Source organism: Lissotriton vulgaris, chromosome 1_2 (genome assembly GCF_964263255.1).
Source record: "Lissotriton vulgaris chromosome 1_2, aLisVul1.2, whole genome shotgun sequence".
Taxonomy (NCBI): Eukaryota; Metazoa; Chordata; class Amphibia; order Caudata; family Salamandridae; genus Lissotriton; species Lissotriton vulgaris.
In genome coordinates, this window is record NC_141686.1 from 173912079 (window position 1) to 173935974 (window position 23896).

The 23896-nt window shown below is 42.2% G+C and overlaps 1 protein-coding gene across 1 annotated transcript in view; it reads left to right on the forward strand.

Moving 5' to 3' along the window:
* The window catches only part of LOC147734797 (interferon-induced protein with tetratricopeptide repeats 5-like), a 52916-nt gene that overhangs the window by 21565 nt on the left and 7455 nt on the right, over positions 1-23896 (forward strand). The gene's annotated exons all lie outside the window — the stretch shown is intronic.

The following is a 23896-nucleotide window of genomic DNA, read 5'->3' on the forward strand; positions in this document are numbered from 1 at the left end:
GAGGACCAAAACAACCATAAAAGAAGGACTTGGAAGAGGACTTGGAGGTGGACCAATGCCTAAAGGCACGGAAGGACCTCAAAAAGAAGGAAGAAGACCGGGTGCTGGAGGACACCTATGTGTTCTAGGCCACATCTACGAGTGAACCTTTTTGGTAAATAGTTCATATTCCTGCTTTCTATGCTACCAGTCCCCCACCTCTTAGCCTACGTATAGAACTGGTAAGTATTTGCAGAAAAGTCTGAGCATGCAAACTGAACAAAAAGCTGGGACTGTTACACTCTAGCCTCTGAGTGATAGAAGAGTTTGTCTGATGCTGGCACAGTAGTCCGGGTGTGGATCTGAGGGTTTTGGGACTTAAACTTGGCAGGAAAATGTAAAGGTTGGTGGGTGAAAATGTGTGCGTTCTTTGAAGGATGGAAGACAGAGTTTGAGAAACTCAGATGGCTGAAGTCAGGAAAATGGTATATTGGATAATAAAGAGGTCAAAGGGCTCTTGCAATCATCAAAGGGGAGTTCAAGATAATAAGAAGGCTCTTATATGGAAATAAGGGGTGATGGAGGCGTTAGCTATATCATCTCAGATAGCTCAAAGAGGGATTTTTTGTGACCCCCAGATATTTGCACTAACTTTCCATGTGTGTATATGTACGGTGAATAAGTAGGAATGGTGTATTAGTAAGACTCCTTGTGTGGTGAATGTCTAAGTGTATGGACTAGTGGGATGCATTTTGCATTACATGAAGGAGAGTAGATACAGCTTCCCTACACAGTGTCCGTGTACTGACTGCCTCCTTGTGTATGGAGGGGGGAGAACCTGAACTAAAGTAAGGGAAAATGGAGAAAATCTTACCCAGAGAAATTATGAAAGGTCCTTTTTTATCAAAGGGCTACAGATTATTTATTTATCAGTGACAATGTAGGGTAGATGATAGGAGTGAGGGGTAAGTCACAGATTTCTCTTGTTATTGATGCTAACGTTTCTAAGCAGGGCTGCCCTTTTGTCTATGCCTGATGACTGCTCAAGAAGGCTGGAGAAAGCCAGGTGCCTAGATCATAGGCTTTATTGTGACCTTGTTCTGTATACTCCTGTTTGAAGCCAGCACTATTGCTACTGCTGTGAGAGCCATCACCTAGCACAAAGTTTGCATCTGAGCTACAGCCAGAACAAGATATTTTAAAGAGAATCATCCCATATCAGTTCTGAAACCTCAATAGTGGATCCATATTCCCTCTCTGGAAAATTAGTATTAAACTGGAACTGTGAAAAGATTGATCCATAGGTCACAAGTATGGAGGTAACAAAATGTCTCTGAATATTCAGTGTTTTTTTTGTTTCAATATTTGTAATAAAGTAAATGAATAAAATTTGCTTGTGAGTTTTGTTTCTTCTGTGTTTTTGATTCTAATATGTGTTCTTCTAATTTACTGGGAAAATTAATTCATATTCCAATGACATTCAGTTCAATTAATTATGGTTCCATTCCTTTACTTGTGGCTCCTCAACTGAATACTTCTCTGATGGCCCAACAGAGTAGGAGCCATTGATGAAAATAGCTTATACCATCTACCCTATTTAAAGTAACACTTGGTTGTAAGGGTATAGGAAAATAAATAATGACTCAGTCACCCTGGGAGAAAACCCCTAGCATGAGGGACCATTCATTTTTTCTGCTTTTCAAAAACAAACTCCTTCTTTTAAAGATATGCTAGCCAACCATCACATCTGACCCTTCTGTCCTTCAAATGGTTCATGCATAAACAGGAACCACTATGACAAGAGTTTCTGTAAAGGTAGAGAGTTGTTCACACAGCCAGCGGACAACTCAAAAATCTTTTGGGGGGGAAGGCCCTTCAGGATGGCGGAGGTATTGCTCTCTACCATACTGGCAGAGTGGAGTGGTGTGGCTCACTGGTTAGAGGCAGCAGACCCAGAAGCAGAGAACGGCCCGGGACCAGGGTTCAATTCCCGATGCGGAAGGGTCGTGGACCAGGGTCAGTGGACTCGATAATTCTCACCTCGGTGTCTACTCTAACCAGGGATCACACTCGGCAACTCTGGGCATTAGCTTGCCTCATTTCCACAACGGCCCCCCACATTCGCTGAGGATGCCTGGTTTCACCTTGGAGATACCCAGTAGGGACCATCTCACAGGGATAGCCAGGACGGGTTACCCAGCGGTCTACAGCGCCACGACGCCTCAGGGCAGCAGTGCGCTTTACAAGACACATTACATTACACATTACATTAACTCCATCCTTGATACTCTGAATCAGGACCATAGTTTTAATCCCTACTGTCATGAGATTGGAATAAAGTCTCTTATTTGTATTGTGATGGCCACATAATTAGGGGTTATGAAAGAGAAAGGAGGTACCCCTGTAGTATATAGCAGGGAGGGGGATCTTAACACAGAGAAAGATTTGGAGTCCCTGTCTTAAACGTAGCAGACTAGGATTGCTGAGCCATCACTCATAGAAGGGGTCTAGCTAGGGAAAAATTCTACACATCCTTTCATAATACAATTTGGTAACACGAGCAAGGCAAAGTAGACAACTAAAGAAAAGTCAATTAAAATGAAACAACTAGTGGATACACCAGGCAACCAGTTTTTTCAAATTAAAAATCATGAAATGTATTCTTTACCTCCCGGCTGGGTTACAATCTAAAACATAATAAAAAAACAATTAAAAAAACCACTGAGCAGTGGCAATACAGTGAATATATGTACAGTCAAAGTAAAAACAGTCGACGCAGCGTATCGGTGCTTGTCAATCTTGACACCTTCTTCAGGACATTTACAACATTTGACTCCGTATCTATAAATTAAATAAGAATATTTTAGCGTTTATTATTTACTTCATGAGTATTTCTTACACTTGCCTTGCTCTTTTTTTTCCTCCCCAAAAGTTTAATACCTAGACATCCTTAAACATGCTTTACCCCTTAGTTTTAAACAACTAATACTAAGCGAATCCAACATTAGGAAACTCGACATGGAACCTCATGGAGAGAGGGTTCTCATTGCATCCGAATCATACCTGTATTTCAAGTGGGAAGAGCGTTTCAATTGCTTTCCAAAGTGTTGTGAACTTCTCAGGAGTTTAATATCTCTTGAGCTATATAAATATAAGCACAATAGAGCCCGCTTAATTATCTCTTATCCTATCGGAGTCTCATCAAACAAGCTTATGACCAATTTCATTATTATTTACCTTAAAGATCAAAAAATAAGATCTTCTATGCGCACGGAGGGGCCACCGTTGATCAAGGGAGTAGCTTCTTTAGGTCTTTAAACCTATACATATAAAGATCACATCTGTATGAACCACATACATATATATGTTGGTTTTGAAAAACAGCTCATGTTTATTTGCAACATGTCTCAGACCCAATCTACTAACCTGCTTTGATATCAGGTGAGTCTCTTAGTATCTTTTTTTGATGATATTTAGTCATTCAATTCTTATCTTGATGGGTAGAAGAGGATATCTGTGGATATACATCGAAAAACAGGTGGAGGGGACTTATAATATGGGTCTATATTTTTCAAGAAGTTGAAACAAGCCTACACGTTGTTGTAATACCATTTCTAGAGATTGTATACATTTTAATCCAGTGGAACAACGTGCATTTTATTTATATTAAATTGGCACAATGTAATTTAGATTTAAACCATTACCCTCTATATATATCTAGAACTCTATGTGCTCAAACGAACCCGGAGTATATAAATTTCTAAGCGAACAGGGATTGTTACTAACATCACCACTGATGGACAGGTCTCAATTCTCAAGGGACCTACAGGTTGGGTCTCCTAATTTGAAACAGAGTTCCTAACGGGCAGAGTACTGGCTCTATCTCCCCTCAGCCCAAAGGACCCTCGCCTACCTTTTAGTCAAAGTTCGGCCTCCCTGCTCCTCCGTGCTCTCGTCTTGATGAAAAATCGAAGTATACGCTAGGTTCGTAGGGACAGCGTTTTTATACTGACGCTTCCCGTGTTGATCCGGAAGTGGATGGTCACGGTGATTCCGCGATGTTAAACTGGGAATATGTTTAGTGAATTATTCATCTATTGTTAGTTGCCTGTGACAGTACGTGTTAGAGGCGCATTTTGAAGGATGATTCCATACTTTGCACCGAAAAACGGGCTAACTGACCCGGAAGTAGATTGCATCGATGCGCAATCTCGGCAATTGTCAATAATCCCAAAATATCGACATCGGGAATACTACTTTGCTTTATTGTGTATTCCACTGTCTGTGTTTACGCCTGTAATTCTAAATGTGCGTTTATACATGCCCATTGTTAGACCGACGGTTAATAGTAGTGGCCATGTTGGATTGGGCAGATTGAACTTAACGTCTATGTAAAGTACGATGTGCAACTCTGTGGTTAGCTTAAATCCGGAGTTTTGTAGCACTTATCTGTAATCACATTCAACAAAACTTGTTTACCAATGCGAAGCGCTTCTTATTCGTTTTTATGGTCTATACGTTGTATAAATATGATAAAACGTTTCTATTCGCATTCTGTACATGTGATTCATTTTATACATACAATTTTGACAGTGCAAGTCCACATTTGACAACAATTTCAATATACCTGCAATATATGGACAACAGTCCTATGTGACAGAAAACATAACAAATGCTATTTAGACAAGTACCAGAAAACGTTAATCCCATGCACATGTTGTGACCATATATCAAATTGATGGAGTAGTAGATATAATTAGGGGCCCTATGCAATTGTTTCTATATTGATCAAATCACCCTATCTATTAGATGTCACTATGTTACTGGGATACAACATTTTCATTTGTTGTTTTTTCTTTTCGAAATTACTATTTCTAGGTGTTGTAGTCTTATCTGTTTCATTGAACTGAATCAGAATTAATATTTCCAGAATGTACTGATTTACTGCAGAAAAAGGTACCGTGATAACATGGAGCCTTTTCATAATTCTATATCTCGCCCTGGTACATTACCGTGGCTTTGTGAGTGAGAGTGAGTTCATGGCTTTAGAGAGGTTAACAGCCTTAACTAGTTTTGCAAAGGTTCTAATCATCTTTCTCATTAGTCACCTCTGCAGGTAAGAGTAGAGGAATAGGAGCATTTGTGGAGGACAATACAACTACATTAAGGGCCTTCCACGTAGGCATGTCTTTTCCAATGGTGTAATGGAGTTGCATACTGTACCAAGTCTGTCCAAACACTTTAAAACATTTGGGACCTTTAGACCAATAACTTAGTGCCTGCATCTCAGCCACTTTTAGAACTAAGGGCCTCATGTCACAAAATCACATGGATCTGACCACAAAAGTGCCAATCATTATGTACAAAACTATTTTTAAGATTTGAAAAATTATTTTGATTAGTAAGGGGACATTTGTGATTATAATTTCAAATTTGGGAAGGATTTTTTTTTAAATGTTGTGACTGCACTTGGTGGTGCAAACCATTGATGAGCTACCAACCCTCTAGTTGAGCTGGTAACTAATTTACGAATGAGAAAGAGTCTACTTAGGACTCCTTTTCCTTTCACTATCATGCTGGCACTATCAGGGTGAGATGTTTCCCAAAACAAAACAAGGAACATGAGTTGCTGTAAAAAAAAAAATCATTTTGGAATGCAGTCATGGAGATGGTGTTTGATGTCCCTTACGGGCCACCATCCCTGTGATTACAGCCCAGCTCGCAAATTGGCACCTGCCTAATGAATACTTATTATGCATGTTATTCTGCAACCTCCTGCAATTTAATATCTTGTGAATAGACAACACAGTACATAGGTTGGTTAAAAAAACTACTGTTCCATTCGCAAAAAGTGTGGAATTTGCAACCACGTTTTCGGAGTTCAATAGTGTTACATCACAAACTGTCATGAAATTGATGCCATTGTGTTTACTCCTTGTTTACAATTCTACCTGGTGTAAGTACATGTTGAAATCTGCATAAAGCATAAGAAACACAATTAGGGGACATATGTATTAAAAAAGACTTTTGCGATTCTCAAATCACGATTTTTAGAGAATCGCAAAATGCAATGTATGTAGGATTCGCTAAATATTTTGCGAATCCTACATTTTCCTTATTTGCGAAACGTAAATTGAGATTCGCAAATAAGGAATACCTTCCTATTCATTCCAATGGGCTAGGAGGCCCATAGGAATGAATGGGAAGACATTCTCAATTTGCGATTACCAATTAGAGAATCGCAAATTGAGAATGCAATTTCAAGGTTGCAAGGGTGCCAAAAGGACACCCTGTTGCACCCCTGAAATATGTATGTGTGCATATGTGGCGCACATACATGCCCAAAGGGCATGTATGTGCGTCACATGGCACTCTGAAAAATGCACAAGTGCATTTTTCACAGAAATCGCAAATTACCACCAACTTGAAGTTGGTGGTAATTTGTGATTCTTTAAGGCCAAATCGCAATTTTTCTGTGCTTCCTACATTGCATTTAAGGAATCGCAATTTGCGATTCCTTAAATGCATTCGAAAAATAGAGAATTGCAAATTTTGCAATGTTATTTTGATTTTTTCTTGCTTGCTTTTGTGACCGTTTCACCTTTGATACTAGTTTCAGGACTCCAAAACAAGATTCGGACTAGGAGGGAACTTTAAAATCTGTCCAAGGAAGCAGCCACGGGCTTCATGGAATGGATCAAAACTCAACAAAGCACAATTCTAACCAAACTGGGATACTCACAATCTCAGGGCGCTCCAACTATATATCTGGGATTAATAAATTCTAATCTAAATCTAACTGAGGTGCTTCTAGAGGAGGGGTAAGTATCCAACACCCCCACTTTTCTGTTGCACACAGAAATAAACAGTCTAAGGTACCTCTGAGCACTCAAATCAATTGCAAATGTGTGTAACAAAGTCAATACATATGATTCCAAATATTCCAGTAAACCACAAAATCGACAGTTCCAAGTAAAGTTCAACTGATAATGTCTCTTGTTTTGCTTCAAGGTTTATTCCAAAGTTGCATATGATTTTGAAAGTTCCAAAACTTCTTCAATACTTTGTTTCAGTGAGGTAATTACTGTTGCCAACACGTGTTTCGTCGTGTGTTTATCTCACACATTGACTTCCTCAGGGCTGTAACAAGGAAATACAAAGCCCTCAATTACAATCTTTAAAATCATGTAGTTGTATGGAGAGATAGATATAGTCCCTACCACCATAGAAAGTTATCATACATGCAACAAAAAATGTAGGCATGCTACAGGGGAAACATAAGTATGGATAGATTGCACCCAAAGAGCTAATGGTGATAGACCGGTTATAAAGGATCCGTCACTGCCTTACAACCCAAAAAACACTGAACTGGAGGAAATTCCAATAATCACCTGAACAAATATTCAATCCTCTCCATATATTGGTAACCTTCTCTCCAGTGTACGCGAGTCGATTGTCTGTTTAATAAAAGCCAGACATTAAAATTCGATACCGATTGATATGATCAGCAATACCCTATGTTCACTTAAGAAGTCCACCTCATAATATATATTAAGAAGCATATATGTGGGACTCCACCAAAGAGTAATAGAGTCATTTTAACCTATGAATCCAAAATTGGTTGGACCAATGTACTGCGTGTGCTAGTTACATAAACCTCACTCAAGTATATAAATCTCACTCACCCTTATATCCTGTATTATATCCGCACGTAAAGTTGTTTTGTTATCAAAAACAATAAGAGCATCCTAAAGAAATATAATAATAAGATGACCGTGTATATCTCCACACTATTAACGTATATCTACAGGATATCAACAATAAGAGGCGCTTCCACTCACCAAGTCCAAAGTTATATATCTTCATGTGGGGATACTGTAACAAAAGGAATAATAATCACTCTTGTATTCAAAATTCCTATTCAAATCCACGAGTTTCCTCTCACTTATCTTACCCTCGTTTTAAAACGGTAATTCCAAGTCCCCAATTCAATTTGTTCAAGAGCTGCTTACGTCTCGGAATATATTCCTAATATTGTCTTAGGCCCTGCATATTTAAAAAATAAATAAAACAAATATATGTCTATGTTTGAGCGATAGCCAGTTATAATTAAAATGCGCAACCGCGTTAACCATTCTATCTATAACCCTCATCTTACCGTCTGTATATTCTTAGGCGTTATTATCCAAATACACATTTCACCTGAAACACGAAGGAAACTAATGTCAGCTATGCACCAAAATATATCTAGACAAATAAGGGTCTTGATAATAATATTATAGCTTCGGCGTTTACCAGTATAGCAGCGGCAAGTATCCTCGCTGTATCACGGCGTCCCGCACGGGCGCCATCTTAGAGTGTCCATTTATTTAGAAATTAACGGGCGCCATGTTGGAATGGTCAAATTCACAATTGTAAAATATAAGCTTAAACTACATTTGAAGTTATATTCAGACCGAAATATTCTTTTATATGTTTGTTCCTCCGTGAAATATATATTACTAATGTTCGGTTAGTGCATTTCATAATCATATGTTATGTTATGTGTCATCTAAAACCTCCAGAGTACAAGATCTGTATTATAGTATCATAATCTATAAGATGCTGGGGGTCGCGTAACTACGTAGGGTTAAGGACATATCCGTCAAACGGCTATCGTTCACTCTGATTAATAAGATTGAAGCAAAACGCTCCTCAAAGTCGATATCATTATATCAGTACATCTCCGTAGCGGAATGTGAGCAAAAAAACGTCCATATATTGCCATGAAACGCGCACACGTATCCTCTGATCCAGCCAAAAGTAAACGGCTAAATAGTAATACGACAAAGTTAGATCACCCAGTGTAATAGGGCATTAGTTCTATAGTCAGAAAAATTGTGAGTGAGAGTAGAGGTGTGTATAGTAGATCTTAAGCCATAGCAAGTTCCAAGTGCACATATTACATATAATCATTATAAACATTCTGGCCCATATCAGAACCTAATAATCCTTATAGGCATTTAAAGGATAGCTTCAGAACCCATAAGAGGCCACTCATAAGGACACATCTAATCTGTATATGTCAGGAATTCATAACAACAAGAATAAAGTGCTAGGGATGCACTGCCTCATATACGAGGAAACAAGTTATAAACATATAAACATTCGCATCATTCTAAATCATCACGTTCAGCATGTAATACTATACACAGTTAGTCCTGCCCAAGGTAATACTGGTATTCATTGTCAATGTTCAAACCCCTATCAACCGCCCTCAATTTCATGATCCAGAGTACTTCTCTTCTTCTCAACCTCAATTGTCTGTTGCCCCCCCTCGGGTCCGGTGCTACATGATCAATAGCATGGTAACTGAATTGGTGTTGATCCTGTTTATCACAGTTTTGTACGCTATGGGCAGCAATGGGGTACCTTGTATCACCATTCTTCCAGGCTCGAAAATGTTCCATCATTCTATCCCGTAATCTCCTAATGGTACTACCAACATATATTTGGCCACATGTGCAGGATATAACGTATATAACATAAGTCGTATCACAATTAATAAATACATCAATATCATATACATCTGAACCATTATAACTGAATTGAAGTACCTTCTTCTTCGCCCATCTGCATGAATTACAGCGGCCACATTTATGAAAGCCCTTTCTAGCATCATTTAACCAAATTCCTTTCTTGGGTTTATTTGGATAACTTGGGCTCAAATCATTGGCTAATGTCTTGCCTTTCCTATATGTAATAGAAGGTCTCACAGTTATAAAAGGTAGTAAATCATTATCAGCTTGCAGTAGATGCCAATGCTTGTTCACAATTGAATATAGTACCCTAGACTGCGTATTGTATTGTGTAATCAACCGTACTTTGTTAATTTTACCATCCACTTTCTCTTTACATGTTAGAGTTTGCTGCCTCCGTAGGTTCCTAGCTCTCCTCTTAGCCTTCACAATCACTTCAGTACTATAGCCTCTGGCTAAAAACCTATTTGACATATCCAATAAGTTATGCTCAAAGTCCTCATCCTCAGAGCAATTTCTCCTTGCTCTGACCATTTCAGAATAAGGAATCGATCTCTTCTGACAATTTGGATGGCAACTTGTTGCATATAATACTGCATTGCAACTAGTATCTTTCCTGAACATCCTAGAGCAGAGTTTCATATCCTTCACAAAAAGTTCAACATCTAGAAATTCAATTTTCTTTGTGTCATATTTAGTGGTAAATCGTAAGTTGACATCATTATTATTTAAATGATCGAAGAAACCATGCAGATCAACAAGTGAACCCGTCCAAATCATGAGACAGTCATCGATAAATCTGCCCCAGTATTGGATGCTGTCAATCCATCTCCGTCCACGAAGGCCCCAGATCCACTCCGCCTCAAACCACCCCATGAAGAGGTTCGCAAAAGACGGAGCGAATCTGGAACCCATCGCGGTCCCGAGGCGCTGTCTGTATCATTTCTGGTCGAAAAGGAACACATTATTCTTCAATACAATATCGGTCATATCTAGTAACATTTTGGTGTGTTCAAAAAACTCAACTGACCTCTTGTTGAGAAAGGTCTCCACAGATGCTTTACTGGAATATTTGGAATCATATGTATTGACTTTGTTACACACATTTGCAATTGATTTGAGTGCTCAGAGGTACCTTAGACTCAACAAAGCACAGGTGGTTTTTAAACATTCACCTTTGTTGACATATGGAGGCTTCCATCACTGTCACCTGGTAAACTCCAGGGCAGTGTGTACTAAAAGCTCTACTTGTAACCGAGTTTTATGTCTGAATGTCAGATGCACCATCTGCAATGTTAATTTATGTTCTTAGTAAAGTAGAACATTGGCATCACTCATGCTGCATTCCTTCAGGAGTAATCAGCTTAATAAGTAAAGGTTATATCCCCTGCAGAGGCTGCACTCATACCTCACAGTTAACACCTTCATGATATACAGCACAAGTCGGAAGAACTGTGCAGGTATTACCTCCAACTGTTTCCAAGTTGTGCTGCCTGCAGTTCCTGTATTTATTCTGACAAATTCCAAGTTATAGGTATCACAGTTGAATTGATCGGAGATGCTCTGGTACATTACAGTGTCTGAAATGGCTCTTGCACTGGTGGTGTTTCTAATATGTTTGTCACACATGGAATGCATACAAAATGCAGCAGCCAGACTCACACTCAGGCTCCAACCCTGCACACACATCACCTCAGACCTCAACAAGCTCCACAGGCTCCCTGTTCACAATCACACTCTCTTACTTTAACAGCTGTATCAGTTTCCAATCCCTGATCACAAACCTGTCTTAGGCCGGCCTTCTGCCCACTGACATACTCTGCACTCACATAGTCAGGGCCGGCAGCCACACCTTCTTGTCACTGACACCCACATATTAGCCTGGAACAACCTCCCCCTGCACATCAGAGATACCTCTCCAGTCCCTAGATTCCACAAGAAGCTGGAGACATGGCTCTTCACCTCGACCTCAGACTCAGCCAGCCCAGTGCCCTCTCATCTAATGCCTGGATACACTCCTGATTGAGCTGTGCGCTCTACAAATGGTCAAACCATAACCTGTGATGATATAGTTCACATATTGACTGAAATTCTGAAATAAAAGAAAACTGCTAAGGCTTGTTTATGGACTCGCTTTGAATCCTTTTTTACCAAAGAATCACTGCACTACTAGATTTGGTGTGCAAGCAATTGTTCGGATTTGCTATGGAATATTAGTGTTCCAACTTGGAGGTAGCTGCTTTCCGTATACGTTTGGCACATATTTAAACATATAAAGTTGTGTGAGGCCTTACAAATAATTTTTTTCTGTGTAACTTGTTTTGGGTGTTTACTCCTAATTCCACCTAGTACTTAAAAAATTTATAATGTGAATTAGATCAATCCAGCAGTGACACTGGTGACCCATCAAATCTTTGGACTTTCGAGATATTAAGGGTTATTGGCTGCCCCAGACTATAAAATATCTGAGTAGGTGGGCAAAACCTAACTATCATGCTGTGAAGATTCTGTGAAGATCTTCTCGTCAGCTCATTTCTCTGACCTTCTCTACCCAGCTCCATAAAAACATTGCTTTATGTTATGTTATCAGCATTTGTATAGTGCACACTCTGCAGTTGAAGCAGCATTGATATAGTTTAAGCTTTTTCAGTTTCCCACACTTCTCAGCCCTCCTCTTGAATGAATGTTTTTTTTTTTTTAGAGCACAACAGTTGCTACTAGAGTGTTCGTCACTGAGGCAAAGGACCAGTGGGGGTTTTCCCATACCCTACAGCTTAAATGAGTGAGTTTTCAGAATCTTGCAGAAAGATTTCTTTTCGGGGATGCATCTGAGAGGAAGTGGGAGCTTTTTCCAGTATTTGACCACAAGAACCAAGCAGGCTGAACCTCACCATTTCTTCCGTTTGGTGAGGGTAAATATTAACAGCCTTGCTGACTGAGAACATAGAGTTCTTTTGGGGCGTTTGATCCTCTTGCCCTCCCACACTCTCCCAGTGACCCTTACTTTCTCAATCTGCGGACCGAACCTCCATCCTCCATTGCTTGAGCCCGTCATTAAGCCTCTGTCAAAGCTCTCTTCTTCCTAAATATCTAGCTCTACCAATTTCACCTGTGTCACCCATCGGCCCTCCCCATAACTATTCTAAGTCTGTACTCTCTCCAAGAAAACTCTTATTTGCCCACAATTTTCTGCTGCCCTATTGATCTTATTTTCTGATTTCCTAGCCTACTACATAACCCTACTCTCTGTCTATGTATGTGTTTAGGTATGTATATGTCTGCATTTGTTTGCTGAATGATACTGGTGTTAACTGACTCTGACTGTACCCTGGGCTCTTCTAACCAGGCCCAAGGCCAGTGCTATGTGTAAAAGGGTACATGTAATAGGGTACCCTTACAATTGGTATTGACAGACCCTATAAGTCTTTAGTAAATATTAGGGCAAGGGGTTTCAAACTACCTATAAGTCCCTAATAATATAGCATGGAAGGGTAGAGGCGAGCAGATTTCCTGCTCTTGCATGTGTGCACTGCTGAGTGCATGCTGTCATTCTAAAGACACCCTGGCTTTGAAGACTGTCTTTAAAAGTAAAATGTGTGCAAACTCGACTTTGTGGTATGGCATTTTAAAAGTGATAATCTACCTTGTGTTTACATGTTAGGTACTCCCAGGGTCTCCCCTTGGTGTCCCAGGGGTGGGGGGGGGGGTCATGCAACTATAAGCAGGGGCTTTATAAAAGATGATTATATGCCATGGTGAGGGTAAAACTGCCTGTTTAATTTTTCCCAATTGTAGAAGCGTAGCTGCATAGGCTAATATATAAAATTGCAATATATTACTTAGTTATAAATATTGCTAAGAAATAATTAAATATTATTCAAGGACTTAAAAGATTGGTGTTGATAAATGCAACAACTTTCCACTGTTGAATTTGTCAAAACTAATACAGAAGGGAAGTTATGGAAATTTCTCTTCTGTAAGCCAAAATCCAGCCTTCTAATGGTCTCTGCTGATTGGTCAGCCTTGACAGGCTTTGCCAGGTTTCTTTGATTAGGTGATAAGTGGCCTGGCTAGAGAAGAGGTTATCTGAGGGAGAAAGCACTGAAGCTGAAGAGGATGGATCCTGCAGAGGGGACTGGGTAAATCAAGCTGAGCTCAAAGAGAGAGCAGATCAGTAAGGAATGACAGGCGTACCTACCTCCACATCCTGTGTTCCAACCAGATGGCAGGTTTACAACAGGAATTTGCAGAGGTCAAGGGAGGCAAACTAATGGAAATGAGCCCCCCTGTGGGTTGGTTTAGCTAGCTCTTACTCCTCTGGAGAGAATTTATCCAGGTTGGATTTTGTAAGTTCAATGCTTTGTGGGACAACAAGAGGCCACACTTCGGAGGAGGTTGTCATGCTTTTGGGTAGAACCCAGCACCGCATTAGATAGAGGTGCCCCCCTGTCACCCCAGAACACTGAATAAATATGTTAGAGCTGCATAATCTCTCAGATCTACTGCCTGAAACTACAAGGAAAAGCACGACTGCCATGCTGGAATCTGGATTTGCACCCCAAGGCCTTCACCCTGAATGACTGTGCCAGCTGCACAATTTGGTACCACGGCCCTGGGGACTGTGCCTTGCTTCAAGAGGGATTAAGTAGTGGACTTCCTGCAAGCTATAGGTTATCAGAACCACACCTACATCATCTCCAACAAAAATCCCCATCCTCAAGTGCGTCCCCTGGACTATTAAGTATTTGGCCACGCGCATTTTGGAGATTGTAGTTGAGACATCCCAAGGACCATCTAGGAGATTCCAGACCTTTGTATTGATGTTTTGGACACTTTGAGCCTGCAAGGAGACCTTCAGAAGCACCTCCTCAAGTCTGGAGAACTTCTGAGGACTTTTGTGAAAAAGCTCAATGAGGTGACAGGCCTGACCTCGAGATTCAAGCTGACTACCTTCAACCGCGGCCAGAACCGGATTTCAGGTTTGTTCGCTGAAATCTCCCGAGCTCCTGACTTCCAGGATTTGACTAGGATCTTGCCAAAAGTCAAGCTGTCGAACCCTCACCAAATCCAGCCTGCTGTGGAGGGTTGAGCAACGTTGGAAGAAAAAGCTCCAGAAAAGTTTCTAAGTGTGAAGGTAAAATTTTGACGGGCCTCCCGCTTTGTGTATCCGACCAGGACTCCATCGCGGTCAGCCACAAACTTTGACTTTGTCCCCGTCAAGCATGACTAAATGACCCAGAGGGCACTATATATTTTTAAGCACTATAAAGTGGTTAATTTTTTTTAATTCATATCTCCCGTTCCATCCATTGGATTTTGGTTGTTTAGCTGTCTATTAGTTCATAAAATATTTGTATAATTTGGTGTGGGATTTTTATTGTGTGTTGTGTCTTACTTATGTGAATAACTGATTTTTAAAAATAAATTTACACTTATGTCTCCTACGTTAGGCCTGACTGTTCGTTGGTAGGTGCATACGTACCACTACCAATAACCTACTTTACAACATTTGAGGTCCCGTTTAAGCACAAACAGATGTCCAAGAGTGGTGCTATATATTTTAAGCACTATATAGTGGTTAATATTTAAAAATGTATATCCCCGGTTCCCTACATTGGATTTGTATTGTTTTGGTGTATATTTGTTCATAAAATATTTCCTTTTTCTGTTAATTGGTGTGGGATTTTTATTGTGTGTTGTGTCTTACCTATGTGAATAATTGATTTTTTAATTAAATTTACACTCCTCTCTCCTATTCTAGGCCTGACTGCTCGTTGTCACCTACCAAGGGATTAGCAAGGGGCTAATTTACAGAGAACTTTACTGGGCCCAATACCATGCTAGTGGCCCTGTTGCTAGTGGTAAGGGCATACTTACCTGAGTGGGGCTTTACTGGGTTGAACGCAATGACACAGCCCACAAGTTATTGGAAGGGCTGGTGCAGAGAGCAGAAGTATTGTTACTGCAATGTGATGTGGTGATCTTTAAAAGTTGTGTCTTTAGCTCTTTATGAAGTCGGAGAAGGCTTGGGAACAGTCTTGATGTATAGAGCAATGTCTTTGCAGATTCTGGGTGCATAAATGGAGAAGCCCTGATTTTCTTGTGCACACTTTTCCGTCTCCAGTCTGATGGTGTCCTGGCAGAAAGCATGCATGCAGTGAACCATCAGAGATGGTGAGCTTGTCTTCAGGGTAAGCAGGGGTGCTGGTCAAGGTGGTTTTGTAGATGATGATGGTGCAGGGTTGCAAGGTTAGCCTGGAGAAGTGCATTGGAGTGGAATACACTTGATGAGACATGCTGCAGAGTGCAGGATGCCCCACAATGGGCCAATGAGGATTCTGGGATACAGAGGAGTATGATGTTTACCCCATCAAGATGCAACAAAAGGAGGACTTGAATGGCAGTTATTAAACCACTTTTTTTTTTTTAGTTTAGATTGGTGGTACCTGGCTTTCTATCTTTTCTTCCTGATGATGCCATGGAAGTGAACTTGTCCATATTTTTGAGCGAGGTTTGGACTAGTTGTTGCTTTTTGTTCTTGACAAATATTAGAAATTCTATTTTGGTGATGATACACTTCAAGTGGATTCTGGACATTAAGCTATGGATGACATACAAGCAGTGTCTGAGAAGCTGAATGTTTGGAGAGAGGAGAACTTTTCAGTGGAGTTTTGCCGCATTGGCATGTTTGTAAATTCTAGTCCTTTTATCAGTGAATAGAGTTCACGGGGCTCCATGTTGAGGATGAAGAAGATGAGGGGTAAGATGAATTCTGGAGATACTAAGCAGGTGACAGGTAGGTTCTTTGACCTAGAGGTGTACATGTGAGTAAGTTGAAGTTGGTTTGATAGTTGGAGGAGAACCACTGAAATACGCTGCTAGTGAATCCCAGTTGAGAATGCAGTGTGAGGAAGAGGGTAGGATGGAATATGGTGTGAAAGGTGGCTCAGACATTGAGCAATTTTAGTGGGAGGGCTTTTCATTCTCTGACATCTACGGAGCATTTCTGATATGGAACGTAACTGTCTCTGTGCTGCAGCGTTATCTGGAGCAGGGTTGGTAGCTGTGCAGCGGGTTGGTTGGTGTTGATATGAACATGGAGTTGAACACAGACTGCCTTTGCAATGAATATGATGATGAAGGGTAGGTACGTAATAGGCCATAGGCTGGCCAGGTCTTCAGGGTATAGTGTGGATTTCTTAAAAAAATGGAGAGTCTGGTATGTCTTGAGAGCTGGAAAGATGCCTTGTGTGAGGGAGGCATTATGAGTAGAGATGAAAGAGCGTCTCCAGAAAGGACTTTGATGAAGGACAAGGTTAAGACATCATCTTCATACACTGAGTGACTCAGAGTGCCAGCAAGATCTGTGAGAAACCCGCCCCCTTTTTTTTCTCTATCATGTCTCAGACATCTCCTCCCAGACTTCTTCTCACTATTCTTCTTGACCAAACATCAGAATAACCCCTCTTCAGCACCTTTTACTCATCCTTTCATTACCCAATCCATGTCTCATTCCTTCTATATCAAACCTGTCAGATCATCTGTACCCTACCTCACCCGTCACAGCATTTATGACTCACCTTACTCCTATCCCTAGCATCTTCTAGCCTGCTTAGCTAGTGCATTGTTGTGATGATTGACCTGTCGTAGCACCAAGGATCCTCCACACTCCAATTCTGACAGAACTTAAGGGAAAACTGTCAAGAATGTGCAACAGTGGAGGAGGAGACTCATGCCGGGCTCTGAGACAGTGAAAGATGGAGGTTCTATATGTATCAGTGGCGGTGGAGGATGCAGGGCTGCTGTGGCTACATTTACTATGAATAAGCCAATCATCTTTTGCTGTGCTCTGTACCAGAGTTAAAAGCCCTCTACTGCATTCTGCACATGGATGAAAAACATTTTACAGTGTCGTGACCCAATGAAAATTTTAATGCGAAGGTATATGCCCAGGCAGACTTACACAACAAGAACTTGCTATTCAAAGACACATGATGCAAAAACAAACAAGATACCTTCGCATTAAAATTGTTTTCCCTGACCCAGGAGCCATATCCTAACCAGGGGGTCCTTGATACACTACATAGTGACCCAATGAAAACACATTCTTCTATCTATTTACTATGGCCCTTCACTTACCTTTATGGCAGGCTAATGATCTCTGCTCCATTTCCGCTCATTATTGGTCCAGTTTTAGTTCCATGGAGGCTGTCTGAATTGTCAGGAGACAGAAAGTTGCAATTGTTTTTGACTCTAAACTCTAATTCCAATTTCAGGGCATTTGAATGGCTTGCCTGGGTTCTAAAGCAGACACCCATTGTGAACTTATTTCCTAAAGAGGTCGCACACTGCTCGTCCCATCAGCACGTGACCCCGGAGCATGATGGTTGATGTAGTATGTATCAGCGGGTGCGCTTCTACCCGAGTCTTGAGTCTTGAGGGTGTTCACTGATGTGCTTGCCATCCCTGGACACATGTTTCGAGGTCATTACCTCTCATCAGCAGGGATTAGGCGTGTGCACGGGGTTGCTGCGTGGGCTTCCGAAAATATTCATAGGTCCAGATACCTTTTATGGCGCGCAGGTGCGTTGTCTCGAGGTTGTCACCTCCACCGGCTCAAGGGAGCCTGTATAAATAGTATTTCCAAAAGAGGTCGGACACTGCTCGTCCCATCAGCGTGTGACCCCGGAGCATGATGGTCGATGTAGTACGAATCAGCGGGTGCGCTTCTACCCGAGTCTTGAGTCTTGAGGGTGTTCACTGATGTGCTTGCCATCCCTGGACACGTGTTTCGAGGTCATTACCTCTCATCAGCAGGGATTAGGCATGTGCACGGGGTGGCTGCGTGGGCTGCCGAAAATATTTATAGGTCCAGATACCTCTTATGGCGCGCAGGTGCGTTGTCTCGAGGTCGTCACCTCCACCGGCTCAAGGGAGCCTGTATAAATAGTATTTCCAAAAGAGGTCGCACACTGCTCGTCCCATCAGCGTGTGACCCCGGAGCATGATGGTCGATGTAGTAGGTATCAGCGGGTGCGCTTCTACCCGAGTCTTGAGTCTTGAGGTTGTTCACTGATGTGCTTGCCATCCATGGACACGTGTTTTGAGGTCATTACCTCTTATCAGTAGGGATTAGACGTGTCCACGGGGTTGCTGCGTGGTCTGCCGAAAATATTCATAGGTCCAGATACCTCTTATGGTGCGCAGGTGCGTTGTCTCGAGGTCGTCACCTCCACCGGCTCAAGGGAGCCTGTATAAATAGTATTTCCAAAAGAGGAAACTTACTAGGATTCTAAATGGTCACTTCTAATTCCCTTATTCAAAGTTTGAGGTAATTCCAATTTAGCTGGAAACCAGATGTATGCAAATTTGCATTGATCATGCTCCAATAGGAACAGTCCATTCCAAAATGCCAGCTCATGTCCTATCTTAGCAACAGCACAAGCAACCATGTACCAGTTTTGAACAAGCTGCACCTCGTTGGTGGGTTATAGTTTGAGTCCAGTGGCACAGAGGAGCACAGGACCCACGCCACGGCATAGGTGTAGCACTCAGTATACCACACTTAAGAAAACACAAAGCTGATGGTGGAATTCTTGCAAATATCTCAACCATTTTCAGTTACTCAGGTCGAATTCCAGTCCATCATTTTTCACCCACTATCCCACAGCAGACTGTAGGAAGATGGCCATGTCTGCTCATGCTCATGAGGGGGGTCTCATATCTGTACTCACCTTTATGTGATGTGTGATTTGTGGCGCACTAGCAACAATTCTATGTCACCTCAACTGCATTTATTTTCTGTTGAATATTTCCCCAGACGTCTTTCTTGGTACATTTTCCAAAATGCTAATCAGTGTCCCTGTAAGGAACAAAATTAGGGACCACAATACAAATAGGTATTTAGAGAGAGGGGCTAGAATGTAGCAAAGGCATCGGTGTAGCCACATTTCTCACAGAGCAGGAACCATCTTCATCAAATAATGAGCTAGTTGGTATATATGTAGCTTGTCAGGAATCAAACTTATTACAAAATATGAAATTAGTGAATACAATTGCTTTTACAGCATGTATACAAATAAAAGCTCTTTACACATTGTGTTTATTTGCTTCTTGAATAGTAAGTGTCTGAACCTGTAAGAACTGTCTAACCTGTCCTTGAACAATCTGTGTAACTTCATTTTTTCATCTTTCCCCTTCCAAGTAGATTAGCTGTCTTGGAATGCTGACATTAACTCCTGTTCTTTGCCTGCAATCTGCATGAAGATAAAACCTTGAGCAAAGAAATGAAACATGTATGCCAGCAATGTAAGAAACTGGGGCTCAGTAGGTCTAGTAGTCCCCTTTTACCAGATCTCACCACCTCACAAGTGTCATAGCCCCTCATGATCACATCTTTGACTCCATCCCATAATTGTGTCGCAAGCAACTACCACCTTACAACCCTACACCCTGAATAGAGAGCAATTGTGGTTACCATTATGATGGGTGGTGTTAAAGGGGTAGGTAGGGTAGAGGATATACAGCCCTAACAAGTACCAAGCATAAGGCGTTAGATGCATTTCAGTGTGGCTGTCTGCATCACCACACTGAAACAGTGCCTCCTCAGGGCTAAGTAATCATACTCCAATACTGCCTGATTTAAACAAAAGCCAGTGTGGTCTGGAGTAGCAGTGTGCTGTGGGTAGGAAGCTGGCTCTGCATATACTATACCAAAGTAAGGTATAGTTTGCACAGTGTCCAGGGAATGTAAATGTAAATGTACAGGAATTTATATAGCACAAATCACCGAGCAGTTTCTAAGCGCTTGCTTAGGGAACCCATCCTGGTATTCCCCTGTGAGATAACCCCAGCAGGGTATCCACAAGGTGAAAGCCAGGCATCCCGCCACAAGGGGCCGTTGTGGAGATTAAGCAAGCTATTGCCCAGAGTCGCAGAGTGTGAACCCATGAAGCGAGTAGGCACTGGAGCGAGAATTGTCGAGTCCATGGACATTTTAGGACTCAAGACCCCACCGGGGCGGGAATTGAACCCTGGTCCCAGGCTGACCTCTGCTTCCAGGTCTGCCTCCTCTAACCAGTGAGCCACACTTCTCCACTCCCCAGAGATATAGCAGAGGCTAAATTAGACCAGTAGTAACAGCTCTCCTTGTGGTAGTGTGGACAGGCAGTTAGTCTTATCCAGAGGGTGTATTAAGCAGGTATTGTATTCACTCCATCAAGGCTGATGGTACACACTCAGAGACTGAATGCAGAACTAATTAGGTTAGTATAAAAAGGTATACTCATATTTTATTTTTTTGTAGAACCAAGCAGGACTTGGCACAGGCAAGTGAGAAATACTTTCAAATGCAAAGCTGTACACAGAAATACATCTGTGGAGTGTATTGGAATCGTATACAGGTTTGTATTACTTTTAAAACAGTGTAAAATACAGTCAGATTACTTTTGATTACTCTTGGACTACTTTTCAGTTACTTTCAGGACTTGAGGTGATATGCCAGGATATCACACACTGGATGATGTCACTCGCAAGTAAGTACGACAATTCTTAAGTTAAGACACAGTTACTTTCTTTTCATGCAAAACAGTAGGTCAACAGAATGTTGTTAGGAACTAAACTTGTAACATTGGTTCCTATGGGAAAAAGAGTGTTAGCGGTTCTCATGCACGCAAACAACTTACGAGTAGGAGTTTTGGGGATTAGGACCAAGGTTACCCAAGGTCCAGTTGGGCACTCAGTTGGCACCACCAGCGGCAGGCAATATGGCGGCCGGGTGCAGAGTGCAGGGGCCCAATGTTGTCCAACAAGGCAAAAGGGGTCTTTGGTCGGGACTGCCAGTGAGCAGACCATTTGGCTGTGGGAGCTCTGCTCCTGAGGTAGGGATCAGCACTGCAGGGCCAACAATCATCACAGGTGCTGCACTACCAGTGGCACAGGGGCAGCCAGATGCAGAGTGCCAATGAGATGTTGTGTACTCTGTAAATTCCAATGGAGATCTGAAGTTCGGAAAAGATGCTGCAAGCTCGGTCGGGAAGACTTCCTGAAGGTGACTACTGGCTGGAGAGATAAGTTGGGTTCTGGTGGGATGCCTGGACACTGTCCGTTGGACCACCCAAGGATGTAGGGCATCGGGTGCATGGGTTTTCTTTTGGTGTTGGGTCATCTTACCAGCTCCGGTCGCTGTTGGGGGTACCCTACAGGTTGAGTCTGCAGGCATTGGCTTGACGCTTGGGGGAGGTCGGGAATCACCAGATCCGAGGTCAGGATTGCTGGGTAAACATCTTGTGGTGTTGGGCCACATGAACTCGGGCTGTGGGCATCGGGTGCAGAGTGGTGCAAAATCGCAGGGGCGCCTGGATCTGTATTCTGGGTCTGAGTCTTTGTTGAGCAAATCCTGTGCTCACAGGAGACAGAGTATTTAAGATGGGTGTATGGATGGTCCTCTGGGCTCTATGGATTGCTGGCTGCTGGACACACCAGGGTTCCGTTGTTGGCAGGTCTGAGTTGGGACCGGACGATAGGGCTGGGGCCAAAGCAGTTGGTGTCCTCTTCTTCGGTCCTTCTTCTTTCTTCCTCACATCTGAGTAGGTAATTTTCAGGGTCACCTCTAAATACTAAATTTGGGGGTGTTCAAAGGGGTGTGCAGGTTGGCACCAATTGGTGCCTTCCCTGGGGTGAGTGCACCACCTATTATGCCACCCTCAAGTGGGAGGGGGACATGAGCCTTTGCCTAATTGGCTGGTCACCTCATCTTCAAGATGGTGGGGACTGAGATGTCTGCTTAACCTCGCCTCCCCACTTGAAGGGCGGGGTTGGGCAAAGGTGTGCACCCTTCTCCTCCAAACTTAGTTTTCCTGCAGATTCTCCTGCCGAAAGTGGGTGTCAGATCCGGTGAGAGCCAGTTGCTGGGGGCAGTAGAAGGCAGTAAAAGAAGGGGACAACTTACAAAGGTGGCAGGCCTTTGAAGCTTCCTCTTTATGGATCCAGCCAATCCTGGGGGAGAAGGCATAACATCTCTGCCCAGGATGAGCTTTGTTATGGACCCAGAGAGTTGAGGCTCTCTACCAAGGGGTCCATAAACCTGTCTGGTGGTGGTGTATGGCGAGAAGCCATTCAGGAACCACACCTGGGCTGGTCATTTTTCAGGGGGCATTTTACATTAAATCCCCCACGGGCATCAGTGTGGGTTGAATGTGCTGAGACGATTGCTATTAAACTTCCCTGTATTCAGTAAACCCATTATGGAGCTGTGGAATTCGTAATGACCAACTTCCAGACCTTTATGGGCCCGATTTCCAGAACTAACTTAAGACAAAATCCTAAACGTACTACTTTTGGTATTCACAAAAGGCATATAGTAGTAGTAAAGTTAGGATTTTGTCTTACGTCATTCTTAAGTCTGTCTTAAGTCTGTCCTAAGTTTGTCTTAAGTTTGTCTTAAGTCTGTCTTACGTCTGTCTTATGTTTGTCTTAAGTCTCTCTTAAGTCTGTCTTAAGTCTGTCCTACGTTTGTCTTAAGTCTGTCTTAAGTCTGTCCTACTACTTTTGTTTTTTGCGTGTTCGCTGGGTTTTGTGCGTGTTCGCGGGGTTTTTTGCGTGTTCGCGGGGATTTTTGCGTCTTCGCAAGCCGCTTGCATAGCGAAGTTACCCATGCAGTCGTTTATGGGAGAGGGAGAGAGAGATAGATAGATAGATAGATAGATAGATAGATAGATAGATAGATAGATAGATAGATAGATAGAGAGAAAGAGAGGGAAAGAGAGAGGGAGAGAGAGAACGAGAGAAAGAAAGAGAGGCCGGATCTCTGAAGGGCCAGATTCCTGAGTTGCCCCTACAGAACATACAGCTTTTTATTTTTAGCAAAATGCATATGAAAATTGTGCTGTAAAGGTCTCTTTTAGTTTAACCCCTCCTGACAACTCAAAATGGGTGTATTTGCCATCCTCTCCCTTCTTCCTGTTTTTTATATCTGTAAGTGCTTCCTGATGAGGTTTAATTCCTTGGACAGGTGCCTCGATGCCTACTTGTAACTATTCTCTGACCCTGCTTCAAGGGTCAGAGCAGGGTCAGAGAATAGTTGTAAGTAGGCAACGAGGCGCCAGGAAGCAATTAGCAGTAGGTGTCCAAGTTGAAGTTAATTTGTTTGTAACCCTTTTGTAAAAGGTTACAAAGAAATTATGTTCAACTTTTGCACCAGCTGCTGTAACCCTTGCTTGGCTGAAAATTCGTCCCCGCTGATTCGCGGATTTTACCGTGATTTCGCGAGATTCGCGGATCGCGAAATCGCGGAAAATCCGCAAATTCGCCCGCGAAACGGATTTTACGCCCACCCTTAACTTACGTGAAGGCAAAAAGAATGCAGCGCACAGATTCTGGAAAATAAATGAAGCACTGCA